This window comes from Anser brachyrhynchus, assembly GCF_964034855.1.
Source record: "Anser brachyrhynchus genome assembly, chromosome: 3".
NCBI classification, from domain to species: Eukaryota; Metazoa; Chordata; class Aves; order Anseriformes; family Anatidae; genus Anser; species Anser brachyrhynchus.
The window spans coordinates 122985538-123008868 of NC_137696.1; the positions used below are offsets into that span (position 1 = coordinate 122985538).

Here is a 23331-nt window from a genome sequence, read left to right on the forward strand (position 1 = left end):
TGGTGGTGGGGGGGAGATAAGGAGGTTAGAGCAGGGCCTAAAGCTTGGGGGGGGGGATGGAGAAGGAGCCCCGGAGCCCCGGGGGGGGGGTGTGGGAGCGGTCGGGAAGGTGAGAGACAGAGAAAAGCCGGGGGCAAAAAAAAAAAAACCTTTGTCCCGCAGGTACGGGCGGTGCGATCCGCCGCTGATGGTCCCCGGGGGGGGGGAACCAGCTGGGAGGGTTTGGGGGGGGTAAGGGAAGGGGTTTTGGGGGGTTCGGGGGGCACCAATTAAATTGGGAAAGGGGAAAAGGGGGGGGGGGGGGGAAAGGAGGGCGGTTTGGGATCCCAGCGGCACGCCCCACGTGTGTCCGCGTCCTGCGCACCCCGCGGGGGGGTCCCCAAGGTGGGGGGTTTAAGCTCCCCGCTTAATTTCCCCACAATTTCCCCGCTCTGAGGGTGCTGGAGGGGCTGGGAGCAAGACCCCCGCGAAGCAGAAGCGGCACCGACCTCCCCCTCCGTGGGTTTTTAATGCACCCCCCGGGCTCTTTTCACGAGTGGGGGGCGCTGGGGGGACCCCCCGGGGCCGGGCTTTTGGGGTCGGCGTTTCCCAGGGTGGGCGCTTCGGGGGCTTCTCCCCCGGCTGAGCTCCGGGTCCTGCTTTGGGCCCCTTGGGTTGTGGGGCAGAAGGTTGGGATTTGGGGGCACGCTGTGGGGCGCACAGTTCCTTTTGTGGGTTTTGCAGAGGCGAAACCCCAAAAAAAGCAGGAAGGGAAGGGGGGAATAGAATCCCCTATCGCCGATTTCTCCGCAGATCACGGAGGGATCCTCGAAAACCGCCTCGCACCCAGGCCAGGGCCGGCCACGGGAGTGGGGGGGGGGATGGATTTTGGCCGGAGAACTCACTCTTGGGACTGATTTAGGTTTAAGCAGCAGATTCCCCAGGCTGAACCCCTCGGCCGGGCTGAATTTAGCAGCAGCAGAGATAACCGGGAGATAAGGGCTGATACCCGGCAGGACAGCGGGAGCCGAGGGAAGGGGGAGAAGCCGGAGGCAGAGCCCCGTGGCGCGTTGGGAGCGGGTAAGGATGGCAGCGGGGTGGGAAAAAGAAAAAAAAAAGAGGGGGTTTTGGGGTGGATTTGCTTTTCCCCTAAACCCAGGGGACGGAGGGGCCGCTGTGAGTGCGCCCGTAACCGGCCTAGGACGGAGCCTTCCCACTGTGGGCTCCGAAAGGGAGCGGGGGTCAGAGGCAGGGGAGGGGAAGAAGAGCGAATTCCCCTCCCATGGGCAATAATAACCACGATGGGAATAATTCCCCAAATCACAGGCAAATCAACCCCAAAGCGAATCTGAGCCCGTTTTCAAGCCCCGGGGAAACAATAGGAGGAAGCTCGCGGGGAGAGGCCTGGAGGGAAGGGGCTCGCCAGCAGCCAGGAGCGGGGGACAGAAAGCGCTACCCACCTCGGTGCTGGGGGCAGGGGGCGGCGGGGGGGCCTTTCGGGGGCCTTTTGGGGTGGGGGTCCGTGGGGCAGGGACCCGTCGCTGCGGGGATGGCGGGGGGGGGCTACGGGGTGCCTGGCTCCTGGTCCTGCTCCGCTGGGGAATGGGGTTGCGGAGGGGGCAGCGGGGTTCTGGTTGTGCGCTCCCCCCTCAACCCCCCCCCAACCAGCACCCCAAACAATTTCTCCCCACTGTGGCCAGTCTCCCCAGTCCCACCCGCTGACTGGTTTGCCCACGTCACGTGGAAGTGGGCGGCGATGGGAGGAAAAGAGGTGGTGGTACAGGAAAAAAAAAAAAAAAGGGGGGGGGGCTGGAGGAGAGGGGGGGGGTCCGTATCTGTTGCACCATCAGCCAGGCGCCAGGTTTCGTTGCCGTGCCAAAAATATAAATTAAAAAAAAAATAAATGAAAACGGAATAAAATCCTAAAATGAAGCCCCCGGGGCATGCCCACACGGCCGGCCCCACGCTGCAGGCAAAGTCCAGCCCTGCTCCGCGCCTCCCCACGCACCTGGAGGGACACCCGTGGCCCCTAGCGAGGAGGGGGGGCTTGCTGGGGACTGGGGGGGCACCCAGCACCCCGACCCCGTTACCGGTGACCCCATTCCTTGGGGACATTTGAGGAGCAGGGGGGATTTCTCCGAGCTCCTGCCCCCAAATCCTTCATGCTCCGAGCAGAGCGAAGCGGTCGCTGCCACCCTGCCTCCCACGCCAGCATGTTTAGGGGTGCCCCCCCCCCAAAATAGACCCCCCCTCCCCAAATCTAGACCCCCACCACCACCCCCCCCCGTGCGCTGCTGCAGGGTCTAAAGGTTCCTGGTGTGATGCGGGGCCAGCCCAGCCGGCCGCAATTTGGGGTCCCACCGAACTGAGGAGGGTCTGGGGGGGGCTCTGCCCCCCCCGGAATGATGCTCACCCCCTATAATTCCTGAAAAAAATCCACCATGGCCATTAATTGCCCCTGATAATCACAGGGGTTTGCAGTGGGCTGATGGGCACCTCGGGGGGGGGGCTCCGAGGTACCCCCAGATTTTGGGGTCTGACCCAGGGGGAGGTGGGGGGGGGGGGGAGGCTGGCAGCGGATTTTGGGGCTGGGAAAGTGAAATCCCCTAGAAAATTACAAATCTCCAGCTGAAAGATTTCTCCTCTTTACGTTTCAATAGTGGAAAAAAAAAAGGTGAAAAAAAGCAATTTATGGGAGCGGCGCGAGCCCCCCGGTCCCATTGAGCCCCTTATTCCCCCCCGGGGAGGGGGGGCACGGGGGCTGCCCCAAAACGGGGGCTGTATTAGGGCCGGGTGTGGGGCGTCGGGGCCGGGCGGCCGGAGCCGGGCAGCAGGGCTATAGGTGCGGGCACCTATAGAAATGTCGGTGCGGGCGCAGAGACACGGGGCGATGGCACGGATTTCTTTTAGGACCGCGGTCCTAACCCGGGGGTTGTTATCCCTGCTGCGGGTATAGGGTTAGGGACATCTAAACAAAATGATTTCTGCTGCGGGTTTGTACATCGAAATGCAAATATTGCGTGTGGACGGGACTTAAAACGTGTTAATGTATAGGAATATACAGGGTATATTGGTGTATAGGGTATAAAGAAGGAAATTCACCCCTTCCTAAATACCCAGCGCGATGTGCTCGCGGACATCAATAGGGGAATGGACTTAAACAGGGGCATGGCGTCGGGCAGGGGAAGGCGGCAGAATTAAATCCCTTTTATTTTTATTTTTACTTTTTTTTTTCCCCCCAGCAGCTGCGGATCCAGATGTGCCGCCATCCCAAGGGACGCGCATCTCCCTGCAAAACCCACCGGATTTTCCCCGGAGAAGAGTTTTTTTGGTTTTTTGTTTTGGAAACTTCGTTGATTTTTTACGGAATCTCATCCCTTTATTTCAAATAATAATAATAAGAGGGAGAAGAATTTCGATTAAAAGCGCTTAAAGCCTCCGCAGCAGCCCCGCCGGGAGCAGAGGGGATTTTAGGGACCTGCCTTGGCTTCGCCCCAAAAGCGCTGAGCTCAGCCCCGGCGGGATGGATATACGGGGAGGGGACGGACCCGTTCCTTTTTTAACCTTTTTTTGATAAGAAAACGAAAAAAAAAAATAAAAAAAATAAAAGCAGAGGTCGGGATGCAGCTGGGTCCCCGCGGCTGCGGCTCTCGGTGGCTGCAGCCGGGAACGGCGTCAGGGTTTTGGGGTCGGGGCTGGGAGGACGGGTTTGGGGAGGGATTTAAGGTTTTAAAAATCTGTGCCGGGAATTGATTTTTTTTTTATTATTATTATTATTTCCTTAAATCACGCACACGAAATGGTTGGGGGAGACGCGAGGCAGGAAGAAAAGTCGTTTTAGCACAGGGGGAGGGAGAACCGGGTACACGCGGCGCCGAGCGCGCAGGGGGCCGGGGTTTGGGATTTTTTTTATTCTGGCTGCGAGCCGGGGGGGGGTTGGGGGGGGCCGGGATCGGGTGGCTCGGGGGGGCCGCCCCAAATGGTACGGGGGCAGCCGCGGGCGGCACGGAGCGGGGCTTGTAGGGCCGGGGAGCTGCGGTTGTAGGGGTTGGGGAGATGCGGTTGTAGGGCTGGGGAGCTGAGGGTATAGGGGTTGGGAAGATGAGGCTATAGGGCTGGGGAGGTGCGTGTATAGGGCTGGAGAGCTGCGGATATAGGGTCGGAGAGCTGTGGGTATAGGGGTTTCGGTGCTGTGGGTATAGGGGTTTTGGTGCTGCGGCTATAGGGCTGGGGAGATGAGGCTGTAGGGCTGGGATCTGCGGTTATAGGGCTGGGGAGATGCGGCTATAGGGTTTACGGAGCTGCGGCTACAGGGGCTGAGGAGCTGTGGTTATAGGGCCGGGACCTTCGGCTCTAGGGCCGGGATCTGCGGCTGTAGGGCCGGGAGCAGCGGCTGTAGGGCTGGGATCCGCGGCCGTGCTTGGGGCCGGTCGGGGCCGTGCCGGGAGGAGCCGGGAGCGCCCCGGAGACGTCTCGGGGCCGCACCGCCGCCGCCTCCCCCCGCCCCCTGCCCAGCGCCTTCGGGGGGGGGGGAGGCGGGGGGTGCAGCTGAGCCCCCCCCATCCCAATTTCTCCCCCCCCCCCCCCAAACCGTCACAAACCCCAAACCAGCACCAAACCCCGCTGCCGCGGTAGGGCTGGATCCTTCTCCTCTCCCCCGGGCCCCGTCCTGGTGAATATTTGGGGACCCCCCCCCCCCCCCCCCAAAAAAAAACAAAACACGGTGGTGTGTGGGCAGGAAGGGGGCAGAGCTGGGCGGCCCTGCTCCGCTCCCCCTCAAAATTATTATTTTATTTTATTTTATTTTATTTTATTTTATTTTATTTTATTTTATTTTATTTTATTTTATTTTATTTTATTTTATTTTATTTTATTTTATTTTATTTTATTTATTTTATTTTATTTTATTATTTTATTTTATTATTTTATTTCATTTCTTTTCATTTTGTTTCATTTCGTTTCATTTTATTTCATTTCATTTCATTTCACTTTATTTTTTTACTTTATTTTACTTTCATTTCATTTCATTTCATTCTGTTTTACTTTATTCCGTTTTACTTCATTTCGTTTCCCTTTATTTCCCTTTATTTCCCTTCGTTTCGTTCCACTTCGCCCCATTTCGCTTTGCCCCGTTTCGCTTCATTCCGTCTCGTTTCCCTCGCCAAACGCCTGCGCGCTCCCGCTGCGGCGCCGTGACCGTGGGAACCCGCGGGAGCGCGCCCGGGGTGAACGGGAGCGCGCCGGGGGCGCGGCGGCGGCCGCCAAACCCCTGCCCGGGGGGGTCCCGGCGCTGCCCCCCCGCCTGCTCTGCCCCAGCCGCACGCAGCCACGGCCCCGACACCATAGCGCCCTCGGCCCCGTAGCACCGAGCCATACAGACATACAGCCATACAGACGTACAGCCATACAGACGTACAGCCATACAGACATACAGACACACAGCCATATAGACGTACAGCCATATATCATACGGCCATCCAGCCTTCTACTCGTCTGCACATTCAGCCCCATAGGTACCTAGCCATATAGACACGTTACGCGACCTTCTAGCCATCGACTCATTTACATTTTTACCCATTTACCCATTTACTCATTTATCCACATATCCATATACCCATATATCCATTTATCCATATATTCTTATATCCATTTATCCCCATATCCTTTTAGCCATATGCCCATACACCCATTTATCCATATACCCATACATCCATTTATCCCTATAGCTATATATCCATATATCCATTTATCCATACACCCATTTATCCATATATCCATACATCCATTTATCTATATACCCATTTATCCGTATAAGCATTTATCCATACACCCATATGTCCATATACTCATTTACCCGTTTATCCGTTTTTCCATATAGGTTTATATCCATTTATTTGTACACCCATGTATCCATACATCCATTTTTCCATATCCCCAAATATCCATGCATCCATTTATCCATACATCCATGTATCCATTTATCTATATACCCATACAGCCATTCATCCCTATAGCCATATATCCACTTATCCATATACCAGCTTTTCCGTATACCCACTTATCCATATATCCATTTCCCCATACATCCATTTATCCATACATCCATTTATCCATACACCCCCACACCACAGAGCCACCTGACCCTTTCTCCATGGGACATTCCCAACATTTCGGTGTCCCTGTGCCTATCCCTGCCCCCTTCCTGACACAGCCACACATCTGCCCCTACATCCCCACCCACGCGTCCCCCTCCTGTGTGCCCACACCTGCACACCCCTCCCTGCCCCCGCAGGTCCGCAGGGACCTAACCCTAACCCCAACCCTAAGCCCCCAACCCTACCCCTAACCGTAACCCCAAACCCAACCCCAACCCTAACCCTAAACTGCCAAACGTAACCCTACCCCTAAACCGCCAAACCTATCCCTAAACCTAAACCACAAAACCTAATCCTAACCCTAAACCACCAAACCTAACCCTAAACCTAAACCACCAAACCTAATCCTAACCCTAAACTGCCAACCCTAACCTTAACCCCTAACCCCAACCCTAACCCTAAACCCCCAACCCTAACCCTAGCCCCAACCCCAACCCTAACCCTAAACCCCCCAACCCTACCTCTACCCCTAACCCTAAACCCCCAGCCCCAACCCTAAAGCCCCAACCCTAACCCTAATCCCCAACCCTAACCCTAACTCTAAACCCCAACCCTACCCCCAACCCTAACCCCCAACCCTAACCCTAACCCCAACCCTAAAGCCCCAACCCCACCCCTAACCCTAATCCCCAACCCTACCCCTAACCCCAACCCCAACTCCCTAAACCCCCAACCCTAACCCTAAACCCCCAACCCTACCCCTACCCCCCCGCCGGGGCCGTGCTGGGGGCCGTGCTGTCAGCCCCTATTGATGAGGTGTGGGCTGACGGCGGGGGGCGCCGGGGGGGGCGGTGGGGACGGCTCCGCTCCAGACTCCCCGGCGCTGGGGTCAGCGCCCCTGGCAGCCCCGACGCCGCCACGGCCCCGGGCACGGCCCCGGTCCTGGTCCTGGTCCTGGTCCTGGTCCTGGTCCTGGTCCCGGTCCCGGTCTCGCATTTTGGGTTTTCATGCAGTTGATGCTTGAAGCTCAAGGGCAAGGGGGTGTTGGATAGGGATGCAGGCTCTGGTGGGGTGGGTGGTGAGGCTGGAGGCTGGATTGCAGGGGAAAAAAATAATAACAATAATAAAAAAATAAACCCACCAAAAGGAACAAACAAACAAGAAAACACTAAAAAAAAAAAAAACTCACATTAAAAAAAAAAAAACTCACACTAAAATGGGGATTATTTTAAAATAGGGTTTTAAAATAAATAGGGTTTTAAAATAAATAGGACTTTAGAATAAATAGGATTTTAAAATAGGATTTTAATATATATATATATATTTAATCATGAAAGCACCTATATTTTTTCCCCAAGGAAAACCCAGCCTCTGGCTTGGGAACCCTCCCCAGTTCACCCCGACCTGTCCCAACCCCGTTCCCCATGGGGCCGGGACACAGCACAGCCTCCCCCAGCCCCAGGTTTGGGAGGGGAAGGAGGTCCCAAAGCCCCTGTAGGATCGGGAACCCCAATCCCCCCCAGGCTGAGGGGTGTCCCTATAACTGCAGGTGGGGAGGACTCGGCTCCGGTAGTGGGGTTGGCATCAGCAGAGCTCGTAAATAATTAGCCTTTATTCTCCAACCTGCTGCCGGGCCCCCTTGGGGTTAACGCTGAATTTCCGTGCAGTTTACACCCCCATTTCTGGAGCTGAGGCAGCGACATGGGCATTTTCTTCCTACAAAACCACGGGCCCAGCTTCCCAGAGATATCCTACAAAAAAAAAACAAAAAAACGCTCGGGGCAGCCCATGCACTGCCGCTCCCCAGGCAAGGAACAGCGCAGATTTCCCCAGCTTAGCCCAGCCCAGCAGGAATTCGGACTATGCTGCCGAGATTCCTAAGGCCGTGCAAATAAAGCTTCCAGCTTCCATTTGGGAAGAGCCTGCCTGCTTCCCCGCTGCCCCCCTTTTGGGATTTGCACGGAGAGAAGCGTTGCTGGCGCTGACGCTGACGGTGCATTGGTGTTGCTCAGAGCCGCTGACCCCTTGGCACGGTGTTTGGGCTCAGATAGGGCTGGGAGAGCCGGGACACGGTGGGTGTTTCACCCCAGGGGGCTCATCCTGAGGAAAAAGGGAGAAAATGCCCCAAAATGTAGCGCAACATCATAGGGCGTTTGTCATAAATGAGGTTCTCGCGGGGCAGAGCCCTAGCGCAGCACCCCGTGGGAGAAACGTTGTATTGGCAGACTTATACCCAATTAGCCATCATTCTTAGATCATTAATTATTCTTAGATCATTAATTTGGTGTTTAATTAATAGAACTGTAATACCCACAGGGCAATGTGCCTGGAGGCAGCGGGCACGGATTATGGTTCCTCCTGTGGTCTCCAGCACTGCCGATGCTGCACCATGGGGCTGGAAGTGCCAGAGGGGGCTCCTGGGCACCACCTGAGTCCTGGGGGGGGGACAAAAAAATGCTGGGGGGAGCAGGGGGGAGCCTGGACTTGTGTCATCTTGCTCTGCACGGGATGGGCTCGCCAAGGGATGGCTCCCCAAGGACACCTCCAAGAGAGACGTCCGACCCCGTGCCATCTGCGGTAACTCCCTGGCTAGGTGGGAGCAACCATTTGGTTTTCTTCTTTTTTTAATTATTATTATTTTTTTGCTCTGATTGTCTTCTTTATTTTATTTTATTTTATTTTTATTTTATTTTATTTTATTTTATTTTATTTTATTTTATTTTATTTTATTTTATTTTATTTTATTTTATTTTATTTTATTTTATTTTATTTATTTTATTTATTTTATTTTTATTTTTATTTTTATTTTATTTTATTATTTCTCTTCTGCAAAATATCCCTGAGCACTTTATGAAGATCACCCACTTAAACCTCCCAACAGCGCCGTGGGTAGGCAGATCCCATTACGTGGGACGAGAAGGGAGAGGATGATTGAGAGGCTGGTGGGGACAGCAGACCTGCGGCAGACCTGTGGCAGGGCTGGGCACTTGGTGCCTGGCCTTAGCACATGATTATTTCGGGGGGGCATGCACCCCATGCACCCACAGAGGACACGTCTCCAAAATGCGTTATTTTAATTTTCTGGCTTCTCCCGACACGCCAGGAGGACAATTTTCAGCACCTTTCCATTCAGGCTGCCATAGAGCTGTACATTCATTCCCCAAAAAACAGGTGTCAGAAGTAGAACCGAGTAAGAAAAACATTTTTCAGTTCAGCAGAAAGTCAGGAATAAAAAGTCAAATTCAATAGGAAGGATGTTTGTGTTTCAGCTGGAAGATGCAGAAATACAAAATCAACCAACTGGGAAGCTCAATATTTTTTGTTTCTGGCCGAACGAAGCTGTGAAGTGCAATATTTTTGCTCATTTTCCGGTTTTCTTTTTTAACACTTTCACTTTCCTCGTTGGCTTGCAATTTTTGTGTAAGATTCGAAGACATTTCTGGCTGAATAACTGTTTAAACTCAATAAAAAAGAAAAGCTGTGTTTGAACTGATATGAGCAAGACGTTTAAACATTTCTAATTGTTTTTGGTTACATTTAGGGTTGAGTTTTTGTTCTCGAAAGGACAACACAATGTGTGCACAAATCCAGATGTCCTTTACCAGTATAAGCTGAAAATTATTTGAATTATTTTCCTTAGCTTGACCTAAAAATATGCTCCTTCTTCCAAGAATCTTCTTTTCTGAGGATTTATGTAGAGAGTAAAGAACATTTTTTAACTCCTGTCTTCTTTCTGCACGCCTGCCCGTCTGAACAGCCTTGGCTGTTAATAACTTGCAGTGGGAAAACTGCAGAATGGGCCAAAAACGTTACATTTTCTGTTGTTGTAGGCAAAACAAAACAAAACAGCAGGGCTTTTGTTGTTCAACTGTTTCCTAGCTTCTCACCTTCCAGGGAAAATGCTATCGAAGCTGCAACTCTCCTCCAGAAATGCCAACAAAGGCTTTAACAGAGAGCTCGCCATATTTTTATTTTTATTTTTTTTATTTTTATTTTTATTTTTATTTTTATTTTTATTTTTATTTTTATTTTTATTTTTATTTTTATTTTTATTTTTATTTTTATTTTTATTTTTATTTTTATTTTTATTTTTATTTTTATTTTTATTTTTTTTTTTTTTGATTTTATTTCGATTTCTATTTTGATTTTGATTTTAGCCAAGGAATTATCCAGGAGAGCAGGGCAGAAACAGGACCTGCTGCCATCCCCATGAATAGCAAGGTTTGTCCCTTCCCTGCCTCCAGGTGCCCACAGGGTGAAGCTGGTGGAGTCCCATCAAGCGTGGTCATCATGAGATGTTGGCAGCAAGCAGTTTGGGGTCCACCTGCTCTGCTTTTAGCTACAGTGCCTCTGAGAGGGTCTCCAGGTATGGGGTCTTCTCCTGGGTTCAGCTGTATTGGAGGGCTGTAGGGCCCAAACCACAGACATCCCCCAAACCTTTCATGAGGATGGGCCAGGATCGTGCCCAAAGGATGATAGATTCATCAGGTCATCAAAACACCTTGGTCCTATGACATGTGGGACCTTCAGGGTTCCTAAGCCCAGCCGTGAGGGGGTTTGGATGTGGCCGCTCTGTGTTGGCAACCATGGTTCATGGGATGGATGTGGCCAGCCCAGGCCCTGAGGTACTTCACTCCATGTAGCTGAGCTTTTTGGGGCCAAATCCTTTCCCCCGGGAGCCTTAGGGCAAATTATGTGGGTCTGATGGCTCTCTGCAGCCCTCCAGAAGGCTGGTTCTTCTCGCTTGGAGGAGCCAACCCTCACTGACTTAGACATCACCAGGCAGCATCCCAAGACAGGTGGGTCCCAGTGGGCCACCAAGCCAGGCCCAAATCATGTAAAATGTTCTTTGTTTCCTTCCCTTGTATCGACTTGGCCATCAGTGTTAAACACACGGTAGAGAGTGAGGACATCTGATGGTGTTGGTTTTTTTTTTCCTTTTCCAGAATTCTTGGCTAATATCACATATTCATGTTTGAAAAAAAAAATGGAGGTGAAAATATGTAGAGCTTTTACCCATTTTTATCCAGATGTCCTGGTTTTACTTTCCCCTTCTCTCATTTTTTCTTCTGCTGTTAATGCAGTGTTGAAGCCCAAATGCCTCACACTGCCATTTTTGATTAAAAAAAAGAGAAGGGGGGAGAGCTCCACCGTTCGGATTTGGCCTGTTTTGGATCCCGCACGATCAATGAGCTTTACTTTTACTTATTTTTCCCTCTTCTCCTCTCTATTCTCATCCTGCCTGATGAATCCTGATTGCCCCAAGACCTCAGCATGGGTTTATCTCCGCTCTGTTGGCTGGAAGAGGGTTTCTCAGTAAATAAAGCAAAGCAAATGCTCACGTCCTCAACAGATACCAGGGCTTTAGAGGGAAAGTGCCTCCAGCCTGTGCTTGGCTCTCAGCACGATGGTGCCCTGGCTTCTCCAAGATTGTTGAAGGAGAAGGATGTCCCAAGGCTTGGGGACCCCTAGCTCACTTCTCAATAACCCCAGGACTTTGGAGAGCCCACCACACCTCTACTGCCCGCCCCCCCCCCCCCCCCCCCCCAGCTGCCCAGATCCTAAAGCAGAGGTAATAAAACCCCAAGTGGTGAATCTTTGACCCGCCGTTGAGGGCTGTCCACGTAACTGGGCTCTGGGATGCCCACCCCAATGCAGACAACGGAGGGAGGGATTTGCAAACAGAGATTAAGCCGTTGATCAAGGCAAGCCCAGGTATCCTCAATGGGCTGGTAGATAGGTCTATCAGCAGCCAGAGCTCGGTGTTGTCCCCCCTAAACGTGCAGGGCAGTGGTGATAAGATGATAACGTTGACCAAGGGCGTTATCAGGCTCGGGACAATGCGAGGACATGAGCAAACGCCGGGCAGCGGCATCACAAGGAGGGCTTTGGGAGCCGGCGGGGCGATGCTATCTCACTGGGACGGTGCAAGGCAGACCCCAGGAGCTTTCTTCTCTGCTCAGGTGATGTTGGGAGAAGGTTGGTGGCAGCAGCAGCCCTAGGTAGTGAAGGAAGGAGGGTACAAGCCAATGGTGTGCGGTGGCAGCGCTGGAAAATCAGTGTACAACGTGGGAGATGTCTTCAGCTCTCAAGTGCCCTTAAATCACCAGCTCTCAGCCTCACCTTGTGCAAGTTTGGGCTAGGGAAGGCTGCTGGAAAGCTGTCCCAGTGTTAGCTCTGTAGCCTCCTTCATAAAAACAAAAATCCACGAGTGTGCTGGCTGCTCTTTATCCAAACAGCACTTGAATTTACTGATTAGTTCGAGCCAGGCTTGGCCGAGGGGTGGAGAACATTGGGCAGAAGTAGGAATGGGTATTTTGTGCTTGTGAAGTGGTTTCCCCCACACCTCGGTGAAAGAGAAATCCCATTTCCCCTTGCAGATCCTCAGGTGCTGTGCTCAGGCCGTTGGACCAATGTCTCCACGGACAGCAAATGTGCCACCCAAAATTGAGACCGGCAGCCTAGCCTGAGCCAGGCTATGCACAAACTTCCCTTGAAGTGACTTATTTTGCTACCAGTGCTGTCTCCCAGGAAAACTTTCTGCCCAAAGCCATCTGGATGATGATGACGATTATTATTATTATTATTATTATTTCATCTCCCTGCCTGCTCATTTCAGTAGCTCTTGCAAAGGAAATCTGAAGGAGAAGGAATTAGTTAGAGCCAGAAATGAGCAACAAGGGACATTTTTCACTGGAAGTGTTTGATGCAGTATTTGCACCCTGCATGCTCTTGCTTGCTGCTCATACAAGCTGCAGCATGGACAGACTCTAGCTGGGATCAACACTGGGCTGTTTGCACATCCAGGCTGTGGACAGGCTGCAAGACCAGCTAAAGGTGAAGCAGATGTCCCCAGTCTGTGAAAAATCACATTATTTTATTCTTCCCCCATCCCTCCCAACACAGGGATTTTAGCTTTTGCAGGAAGAGAAATCTGCTCACGGAAGGGGATGTTTTGAGACCACCGATTTTCACCCGTTTCCCCTAGGTCTGTATTAACCAAAGCGCCTGGAGCCATCAGCCCTGCGAAGTTCGCACATTTAAATGTTCCCATCAAAACAAAATGAACATCCAGAAACTTGGCAGTAATTGGATCACGAAGTGCAAGCTCCTGTGATTAGATCAGGAGCACTCTGCTGGGATTACACTAAATCAAAAGAAATAATCAGACTGCTAGAAAAGGGAGCAGCTCTTCATTTAAACTTCATTAATTTCCTGTCTGCTTGGCAGAGCCCACGAATTATGCACTTAAAGATGCAGGAGTTATTTTAGCGAGCATGGGCTGCTGCTGCACCAAGAGAAGCCTTCCTAATCCACACAAAGCGAAGAAGCGAAGCCCGCGCTCCAATTTTCCCTGATACGCCTTGTCTAAAGAAAATATTTGGCTGCCTGCTGTATTTTCTGTTCGGCTTGGCAGGTTGCTGCTCTGCTTTCCAGGGCTCCCGGGTCAGCCGAGGTCCTTCGCTGCTGGACCAAGGGGTGGCATCCCCAGGGGAGAAGTCTGGGGAGGGTGAGAAAAGGAGATAAAGACCTTGATGATGACCACTTGGACAGGCTCATGAGAGGAGAGAGAAGAAATGCAGAGAAGTGACCGTATTATCTTCTTTTTGGGCTGATCTAAGGTTGCTCAGAGGTTTGAGAGGTCTCCAGCTTTCTGCTAGATGGAAGGCTTTCAGCCCTCGTGTTACTGCTCAGGAGATTTGTCTACAAGTAAAGCCACACGCTTCCTGCCTGAAAAGGATTTTACTAGTAAATAATGAGCATCCACGGGTTTAGCCCTGCTTGGCTGCAGCCGGGATTATTTTTTGCCAATGATCATTGTTTACATCTTCACCTACTAAAGTAAGCCCTGACACTTTGCTGGCGAAGATGCTTCTTGGTGAGTTGGACAAAAACATGAGCCAACCTCTTCCTGCTACACATCTGATGGCCACACAGCCCACGTCTCTATGAGGCTTAGCTTCGAGCTGAATTTACAGCTTGTGTGTCTTACCCAAGCCAGGAGCCCCATGGATTCACATGGGAGGACTTGGGAGAGTGAAGGCTGTTGGGGCCGAGCCCAAATTTCGGGAGGTATCACCAGGTGGTGCTATCATATGCTCATCTTCTGGCAGCGTGCGAGCAAGTGCTCAGCCTTAGGAAGACACGTACTATGGCAAGGTTTCTTGTACCAAACTTTGCCTGGCAGTTTCCTGAAGTTGTACCACAAGTGCATGGCAACATCATAGCAGATTCAGGATATTGGTGAAAAACAAAGCAGATGCTGTTCAGAATAAATTCAGGTTTGTGTCACTGATGCTTCTCTGTGAGCTGACCTGTAAGTGCTCAGACTTTTCGTAACTTCAATCCCATGGCACTGGCCAAGGGTGCTCATATGATCCAACCTAATTCCATTTTTATTGTATTTGGCTTCAGATTAATGCACCATGGCAGGTAGGTGTAGGGGTATTAACCTGGTCAATAAGGTTGTCCCTACCATAGCCCAAATTAATACGGATATTTGAAGGACTGGGCATCCCAACCTGCTGGACCAGGAGGGACTAGAAATGTTCTGGGCTGCAACGGCTCACGTGGCGTACCTTCCTCAGGAGGACACCGAGGTTTTAGCCAGAGTTTTTCAGGGCCATGACAGCAGCTTATAACACTTGCTACTCTGAAAAGGTGTGCTTGCTTTTTTATTAATCAGAAAATTCCCCCAAACCCCTTGATTTTTGGTTTGAAAGCAAAAAGCAAGGGAGTTGCCGTCAGCAGAAGGTTAATTCATCTTAAAAGAGAAGACAGACATTCCAGCCAAATTAAATAATAAAAGAGGTGATAAAACCCACCTGCTTTTTAACTCCAGGCTTCTGTTTCTTTTTAAACCAGGTCAGTGTATTAAAGGTTTCGTGCTGAGATTGCGTGTGGAGGTATTGGGCCAGATCTGTATCAGTTCCAAGCGGGAAGTGGTGCATCCTAATTGCCATCATGGTTCTTGACACCTCTCTTCACCAGGAGATCTCAGAAAAACAAATTTCACCCCTCTTTTACAGATGTGGAAATGGAAGCAGGTGACTTTCCTGAAGTTCCCCAAGAGGCAAGGGAGAGGGCTGGGAAGACAGGGAGGACTCCGTGCCTCTTTGTTGCTCTGGGCACAAGGTCGTGCTTCAAACCAAGACCTCCTGACTCCCTCAGAGATGGGTCTGCCCTTTTCTACCTCCTAGATTTATTGGGTTTTTGGTCTACAGGTGAACGCTGACCATGCGAGAGGATGGTGAAACGAGGAGGCAAGGAGCAGTGGCAAACACCTGGGCACTCAGCACCACCTCTGCCTCCTCAGCTGTCCCCAGGTGGATGTCCGACCACAGCCATGTCTCCCCTGTGGCAATACCTAGCTGGACATTTCTCTACAGGTGGAACTTTATGGTGGCATAACTGCACCTTATGAAGCCTGCCATAGACATACAGGTATGTCTATGTCTGGAAAACCTCGGAAATAACACAGTCTCCTGAGACCCGGAGTTGAGCATCCATACTGCCTTTGAAACTGGGGCTGCTGCAATTCACAGCTGCTCATAGAGCAGGGTTGTTCTCGGAAGGATGTCTGATTAATTCAAGGAAGGACCTTGGCAGGTTTTGTTTCTGGATTTTTTTCTTTTTTTGGTTTCTTCTTCTTCTTCTTCTTATTTTCTTGATCTGGCCACAGAGAGCAGGATGCTGCAAGGAAGTGAATTCAGTTGCCTGAATTAACAATATATCTGAAGACTCTGCATGTGTTCAAAATGGATGGTAGTTCATTTGGTCTCCAGGGCTCTAAAGACCTCTGTGCCCAGCACTGTATCCTTAATTTAGGGGACAGGCATGTAGCACAGTTACAGTGCAATCCTAAAAAAGCCGTCCTGAGCGAGAAGTGCAGCTCTTGGCACAGCTAGCTCAGCTGCTCAGTCTGGGACGGACAAGGCTGAGGGGTGGAAGGGGCTGATACCTTGAGTCAAGGAAGGAGGGAACCTGGTCAAAAAGGTGTTAATAACTGGGCTGGACCACTACTGGAAAAGCCAAGAATAACAGAGGTTTCTTAGTTAAGGGCTACCTTAGTTAATATTAGATTTAAGAATATTGTTCCCACCATAGTATGGGGAGTATTAACTTAAGGTAGAAGCTTTGGTTGTGTTTGGTGCTGCACGAACATATTCTGTTCCCGCCCCCCTCCCCCCCCCCCCCCCCGGAAAAAAAAAAAAAATAAAAGCAACTTCTATAACTAGAGAATTTGCTGGAGGGGGAGAAAGAGGTGCAAATAAGTGGAGGAACCTGCCTAGGGCTAAGCAAAGTCAGTGGTGAAGTTCAGCAAGAGCTGGGGTCTCCTGGCTCCTGCTGGTGGCACCAGCTTGGCTCAGGAGCCAGAAACAAGGAGTGACAGTGAATAATGAGCTGCGGTGGCAATTTTTTATTGCTCCTCTTTCACAGACACTCTTTAGGGACTAGCACATGTGAATTGACCAGGATCTCTTAATGGAAAAGACGGTCCCTGCTCCATGGAGGTCAGAGTGCAACCACTTCCCTGGGGTCTGCAAGAGATTTTGGGTGTCCCGTCTCCCCCATATCAAGATCTCCAGCAAAGCGACCCATTTTGTGGCTTTCTCCTTACTGTTCCCCCTGTATGATTGGACTGAGAGTGACAGGGTGTTTTTTAACAGATCTTCCTGGCATTTGATGCAAGCCCAGGGGATCGGTGGGAAGGCAAGCTGTAAAATGGTATGCCCTGGCTGTCTCTCAGCTCCCAGCCTTTCCCTTGGAGTTAGATAAGAGGAACAACAGATAAGAGGAAAAGTGGTTCTTTAATTCGGCCAGAATTCACTTAGTGTAAAGGAAAATGTCTAGTGAGAGAATTAGGCTAAGCCAGGAAATATCCTCTTAAACCTCAGCTCTCCTGTGCTAAAAGTATATTTAGCATTTTTTATACATGCATATCAATGTATCTGTCTTTCTCTATACCACTACAAAATCCCCATTTTCTAACTGTGTGTTGGCCAAGAAATTCTTTTAAACTCATAAAAGCAAGTCAAAACAATGCTGCCTTTTCAGCTCCGTAGATTGGGGCATTTTCACCCAACACACTTATGAATAATGGCTCAACCAAGGCTTTGCACTGAGCAAAAGCTTTTGGGGAGGCTGAGGAGAGACCAGGCTTTGAGTCGTTCCCTTTCTGCCTACCACTGGGAAGAAGGCCTTATCTAGCCTCCTTATTTATCCAGCACTTGCTGGCAGGGAGCAACGTTGCTCCCATCGGAACAGCGGTGTGGAATTGGCACGTGGGATATCGCTGTGGTTTGGGAAGGTTTGCCATGGCAAAGCACTGCTGCACCTGCACTGCGATCTGGTGGGTTCACACCAAGGGGACGATCTGGCCTAATTAAAGACCTTCTGGCACTCCTGTATCATCCCAGCAAGGAGCTACGGAATCACCCAGATTCATCTTTTCTTTTGGGAAGATCCAAACATCCTTTCACAGCCCTTGTATGGGATCTTCCAAGTCTGCAGCTCACTGAACTGATGGTTTCTATCAGGAGCTCTCAAGGGATCCCCACAGTCCCGTGCTGCTGTCCACACCTCTGCCACCGCTGGTCCCAGGGGCTTGTCGTAGGATGAAGTGAAAAGTTGTAGGCTGGTACGAAAACTCAAGATGGAAGCAGAAGAAATTGCCTTGCTGCTAGCGGCCTGCTTCCACATTGCTTCTCTGAGTTCAGCCTGCCTAAAGACATCAGTCAGAGAGAGCAAACACTGGGCCATTTCTTACTAAAAATGAGTATTTTGATTAGTCATTCACAACCCATTTCTGCAGTCCTCTGGCCCCCAAAGCCTGCAGGTGGGAGATTCAGGCCGATCACCATCTTGTCTTCTTTCTTCATCTGTTTGCAGCCATGCTTGTTTGTGGAAGATCGGCTGCTTTTATTTTGTTAGAAGTAAAGCCGTTGCCTCTTGGGACAACAACATCTGCCTAAAGGTGGTATTGGCCAAGGCAAGGGCTGTGGTTTCTCATCTGAGAAGTCCCACTTCGTGGCAGTCACCCACTTCTCTACTGGGCTCCTTTTCTGGTTTGTTTTTACTCCTCAGACTTACCAGGCTTTGAGCTGTCTCAGGGCCTCTGACATTCAGTGCAGAGAGGTCTTGGTATGCTGAGGGTCAGAGATTGCTGCTCTCAAGCACACATTAGTAATATTTCTGTCACACTACAAGCCTGAAATGCTGCTAAGATGAGTAATTAAAGCAGCCACAGAAGGACATGGCAGCACATCTGCGCTAGGCCCCGCAGGCCCCAGCAGGCTGGGCCAAGGGTAGAGCTGAATCTAAAGGGTGGACTCGGGGATTTTTCTTCTGTAATTTTTTGCCACCGTGGTTTGAATACACCTTGACTTTTAGCATCTGCAGAATCCTTGTTGTCCAACACCTGGGGGCCGAGGCAAAGCCAAGGGACATTCTCCCTGCACCTAGCAAGGAAAGGTAAAGTCAAGCAAGGCCTGTGGACTGATGCTGAGATAGCAGCTCGGTATCTAAACAGGTAACACCCAATTACAACAGAACTGTGTTGACTTACACTTTCCCTTATCAGAAGAATCAGGTATTCATGTAAATCACAAAAGAGTTTGATGGATGCCAGTTCACAGTGAGCCCCAAACCAAGGAACGAGGGCCTAGTTAAACAAAATGTATGTTCTTCTTATCTTTAAGCTGTGACTATTGCTATGAAATAAAAAACTATAAAAGAAAGTGCCTTATCACGGGGGTTATAATTCTTTAATGTTCCCCAGAGGCTGTGTCTGTGCTGGAATCAAACCCTTGGGACCACTTTCCAAACCCCACTGAAGTAATTTTCTCGCAGACAGATGATCTTTCCTTATCACGCGTTGTCTTGGCAATAAAAAAGTCTCTTTCTTGAGATGCATGTTTAGACTAAGCCTGGTGAAAAAAAAAGAAAAGGAAAAGAAGGGGCGGCTAAATTGGTCTTAATTCTGATGCTCGCCTGAAAGTAAACAGTGAGGTCCGGGGACAACCTTCATTAGACCCTCCTGGGCCAGGAAGCGGGGCAAGGAAAGCAGATGTGGGAAGGAGCCTTCAGACAGCCCTGCTGGGGACCAGCGCGGAGCCCGGTCTGAACACCGTGGCTAATCAGACCCCTTATCACATTTACTGGGAGATGGGTGATGCCCATAAAACCAAGTCAGGCTGAGTGCACTTAGTGGAGCCAAAAAGCTAATTGTTAATAGATGCCTGCAGCCCAGAGCTCAGGAAAGCCAGGTGGCCCCCTCCGTTCTGCCTCACCCCCAGCAGCGCCTGGCAGGAGCTCGGATTTGGGATATTCCCAAGCCCTGCCAGTATGGACGGGCACATAGCATTTTGTTGGTATTTAGCCTGATTATGGGGTGTATAGGTGCCCTAGTTGAGGTCAAGACCTTATTAACATGACAGCAGTCCAGCCACCCCAGTGTCTCCAAGGGCAGCAATAAAATCAGGCTTGTGCTTTGCACCAGGGTCATGCTAAGCCCTGATTTTCCCAAACATGAACAACTGAAATGCATGATTTGTGACAGAGATGGGCTGCATTTAAAACTCCTCCCTCCAAATTGAAAATAGTGGCTGTGGAAAAAGATGAGGATGAGGTGAGCTTGCAGTGAGTTTCTCTGGTATGATCCCTTTGACTCTAGAAAAGTAAAGGATATGCAGAACCAGAATTGATCGAGATATGTTTAAATCCTTATCTTCAACATTTTTTTCTGCCAACAAATGTCCATGTATTTAAAACCTTGTCTGCTTGTCTGCTTCTTCTGCTCCTTTGGTTGGAATGGGATGTCCCACCTCACTGCAACGCTCATCTTCTGCAGGACACAGCTCCATCACAGAGACCTCACAGCTTAAAAAACTATACACTTTCTTTTTATTTCTTGATAATTTAAGCTAGCTAGCTGGATTGATAAATATAGAGAGCCTTAAAAACCAACAGCATAGCTACAAGGCCCAAAGGCAGGTGGCAGGCAGAGTTTGCTAGCTGCAGGCTCCAGCAAAGACATCCCACACCCTGCAGTGATGAATTCCCTCTCTGCTCCTGGGGAAGCCTCCAGCTCCTGCTCTCATGTCCAGCAGCTTCAAGAACCTTTGCTGGGCCTGTGTGAGGGTGAGCATGCAAAGCAGCTCAGGATCCAGCTGATCCTTAATTCATTCCCTCCTTAATTAATTCCCTCCTTAATTCATATCCCTGAGGGGAGGCACGAGGTGAGAGAGCCTGTCTGGGTCCAGCCAGCGCTCCCCACAGAAGAGCAGAGGGCAGAGATCTCTGTTTCTCCAAGCCCCTTGGGCCCCTGACACAGACACAGGTTAAGGGCTGTGATTTTGAGAGGCAACCCCTTCGCATCACCAGTAGCTGCCTTGCCGAGGCTGCCATCTCCAAACCCTAATGATGCCCTGATATCATGGGGCATGCAAGAAGAATTTAAGGTGGTTGCTGGAGAGGAGCAGCAGGGCCATCCTTCCACAGAAGGAAGCCAGGTGGTCACTGCAGCAGTTTTGCAGGCTTATTTCCCATCACTGAGTTTGTTGGAGGGCATGCTGCGATGCAAACCTCCCTCCCATTTCACTCTGTCCTGAGATACAGATTCTGGTCCCCATGTGCAGAGACCTGGTGAGCCCGGGCCATCCATCTGCAAAAAGGGGACTGGGAAAGCGGCCGGCGGAGAAGGTAAATGGGCTGCGAGTGTGAAGGGGCTCGGCTGCAGGTGTGCAAACACAGCTCGTCCCCGGCATCAGCTGGGAACACGGGGACCCACTGCCTTTATCTCTTGACCTCTTGCTCCCCTGCCCTGGGGACCCAGATGCGGTGACTCCGAGCGCATCCCAGCCAGCCCGCCCGGCTCCCACCCCGCAGCACAGCCCAGACATTCACAAAGAGGACGAACAAAATTCCTCTACAGGTCCCTGCGGTGGGATGCTCCTTCCAAAATTTGCATCCAGCTCCACTGAAGTAGAGTCCTCTGGATGTGTCTACACCTTTCCCGGGGTCTTGTGCCAGCACGTCTGCATCGTTCATGTTCACATCTGCCCCGTGGGATCTGCAGAGGGCTTTTTTGAAGCTACTGCTCATGGGGGCTAAGCTACCTTTATGGCAGGTCACACACCCTCTCGAACAGCGGCGGATTTAGATGCCATAAAACCCCTGCTCCAGCACTCCCCAGGAGTCTCCCATCGCCCTGTATTCATTGCAAAAGCATCCTTCATCTCCGTGCTGGCACCGCGCGTCGCTCAGCTGTCAGGGAAATAACAGCAGCCCCCGGCACCCTCTTGCTCCTCCCCACTGCTCACAGGCATCGCTTCTGCGGCCGGCTTGCTTTATTTTTCTGGCAACGGAGGCAAAAGGAAAAAAAAAAAACTCGTGTGAAAATTATTTATTTGGTATTAATAGCTCAGAGTCAAAGCCTCAGCAGACACTTGGGATAAACAGGATCACTCAAAATACAGTTGTTTGAAATCAGAGCTTTTCTCTGACCCTGGGGTTTCTTGCCAAAGCCAGAAAAAAACTGTATATATAGAATCCCTTAATATATTTTTTTTCCTGTTAATCCGCAGTACAAGCCTTGGTTGTAGCCAAAGGACTTTGACCAGGACGATTAAACCAACATTTCATTTAGGCAGTCGCACGCATGGTTGTATAGGTGGTCAAGATGTAAAGTAATCCTCCCTATCTGACTAATAACCTCTTTTACACTTCCAGTCCCATTTGTACTCTAGCATTTTCCACTTCTCTTCCGTCACTCTTCTCCTTTCATCATTTTCCTTCTCAAAAATATATTTTTTTTTTCAGTCGACTAGCCAATATATTTTTTTTTTCAGTTGGCAGCTGTCGAGTGAAAAACTGTGTTTTGGAAGAAATTTTCTGGACTCTTGACTTGAGAAAGAAAGAAAGAAGAAACAACAGCACTTTTGTTTTTGTTTTTCCTTCCTCTTTCTTTTGTTTTCTTTTACTCCCTGTCCTGCACAGCCTGTTTTTCAGACAGATAAAAGGAGGAAAAAAAAGGGAAATAAAACAAGTGAGCTTATATTTTTATCTGCCTTCAGTGTGGATTTCCTCTCTTCCCCCTTTTTCCACCAAATAACAGAAATGTTCCCAGCCAAGAAATAGAGCATCTCAGCTCATTAAAATTACTGTGCATCTAGCAGCACATCTCTTTATGAGTTCAGCTCTTTAATTGTGGTTACTCCATGCATTTAACCCTGTGGTACTGCTGCAGTCGAGGCACAGAGGAGGAATGGTCTATGCACACCTTGAGAAACCTGGGTTCAAGACTTAAACCTCCTTTCCTGACTCCGAATCACCCCTATAGCTCCTTTTTGTCCCATTTCTTTGTGAAACGGGGATGGTACCCCAGACCCCATGGTTTTGCAGAGAGCAATGCATAGGATACCTTGCAGGGTCCCGCACCGCAGCGGTGCAGGGTAAGGGATAAGCGCACACGAAGAAGACAACCAAGCAGGGATGCTCCTGGAGCAGCTCTGATAAAACTGCCCTAAACTTTTTCCTATTGCAAAGCTTCATTATTCCCTACCTAGGCTGAAATTAAAAGGTTTTCTAGGGGTGAACACTGGCTTTACCCCCTCTGCCCCTCAGCATCCCTGATGGAGACGGCTCCAGCGGGGCTGCTGAGCCTTCACACTTGCTGGGGTTCTTGGAAAGCCTCAGCTAGCAGCTTCCCCTCTCCCCGCCGGCTGTTATAATCACACATTGTTCCTGGTCACTGCCTCGATGCTTGCAGCACTTGGAAAATGTCAAATGTGGGAGTCCGGCAGCCTTAGGTTAGAGTAAAAACTCCCAAACATATTTGGAGGACTGCCAGCGCTGTGCAAGCCCTTTGCAAAGGCAGATAAGGGGTGACCTTGCAGGCAGCGGGCTAGGCCAGGAGTTTATTAAATCCCCCGCTTGCTTGGGTTGAGCTCCCTCAATATTGTGATCATCCTGTCCCCTTCCATCGTTGCCTAGTGCCCCTGGGTGGGAAAGCGCCGGGCGAAAACACGGGCTGGTGGCCACGGTGACCTTCACGGGGACATCCGGAGGTCGAGGCGGGGGGAGCCCGAGGAGATGGGACGTCTGGAGCCAGCGGGGACGGGACCCCCGAGCAAAGGGGGTCGGATCTGTCACGGCTGAGTGAGAGAACCCAGCGGCTGGTTTCGATGGAGCCGAGCAGCCCCGGGGTTCCCGATGTTGGCCCCAAATCGCTGGGGTTTTGCAGTGACTTTGCGGG

General features: G+C 50.5%; 1 long non-coding RNA gene across 2 annotated transcripts; it reads left to right on the forward strand.

Annotated features, from left to right (window-relative positions):
* Positions 1 to 299: 299 nt before the first annotated feature.
* LOC308192475 lies at positions 300 to 3605 on the forward strand. 2 transcript variants are annotated; one of them, XR_013948827.1, is made up of 2 exons: positions 300 to 1059; positions 3222 to 3605. It is a non-coding gene; the product is annotated as an uncharacterized lncRNA (long non-coding RNA). The 2 variants fall into 2 exon arrangements; XR_013948828.1 differs by having other exon boundaries at positions 3225 to 3605.
* Positions 3606 to 23331: the final 19726 nt, after the last annotated feature.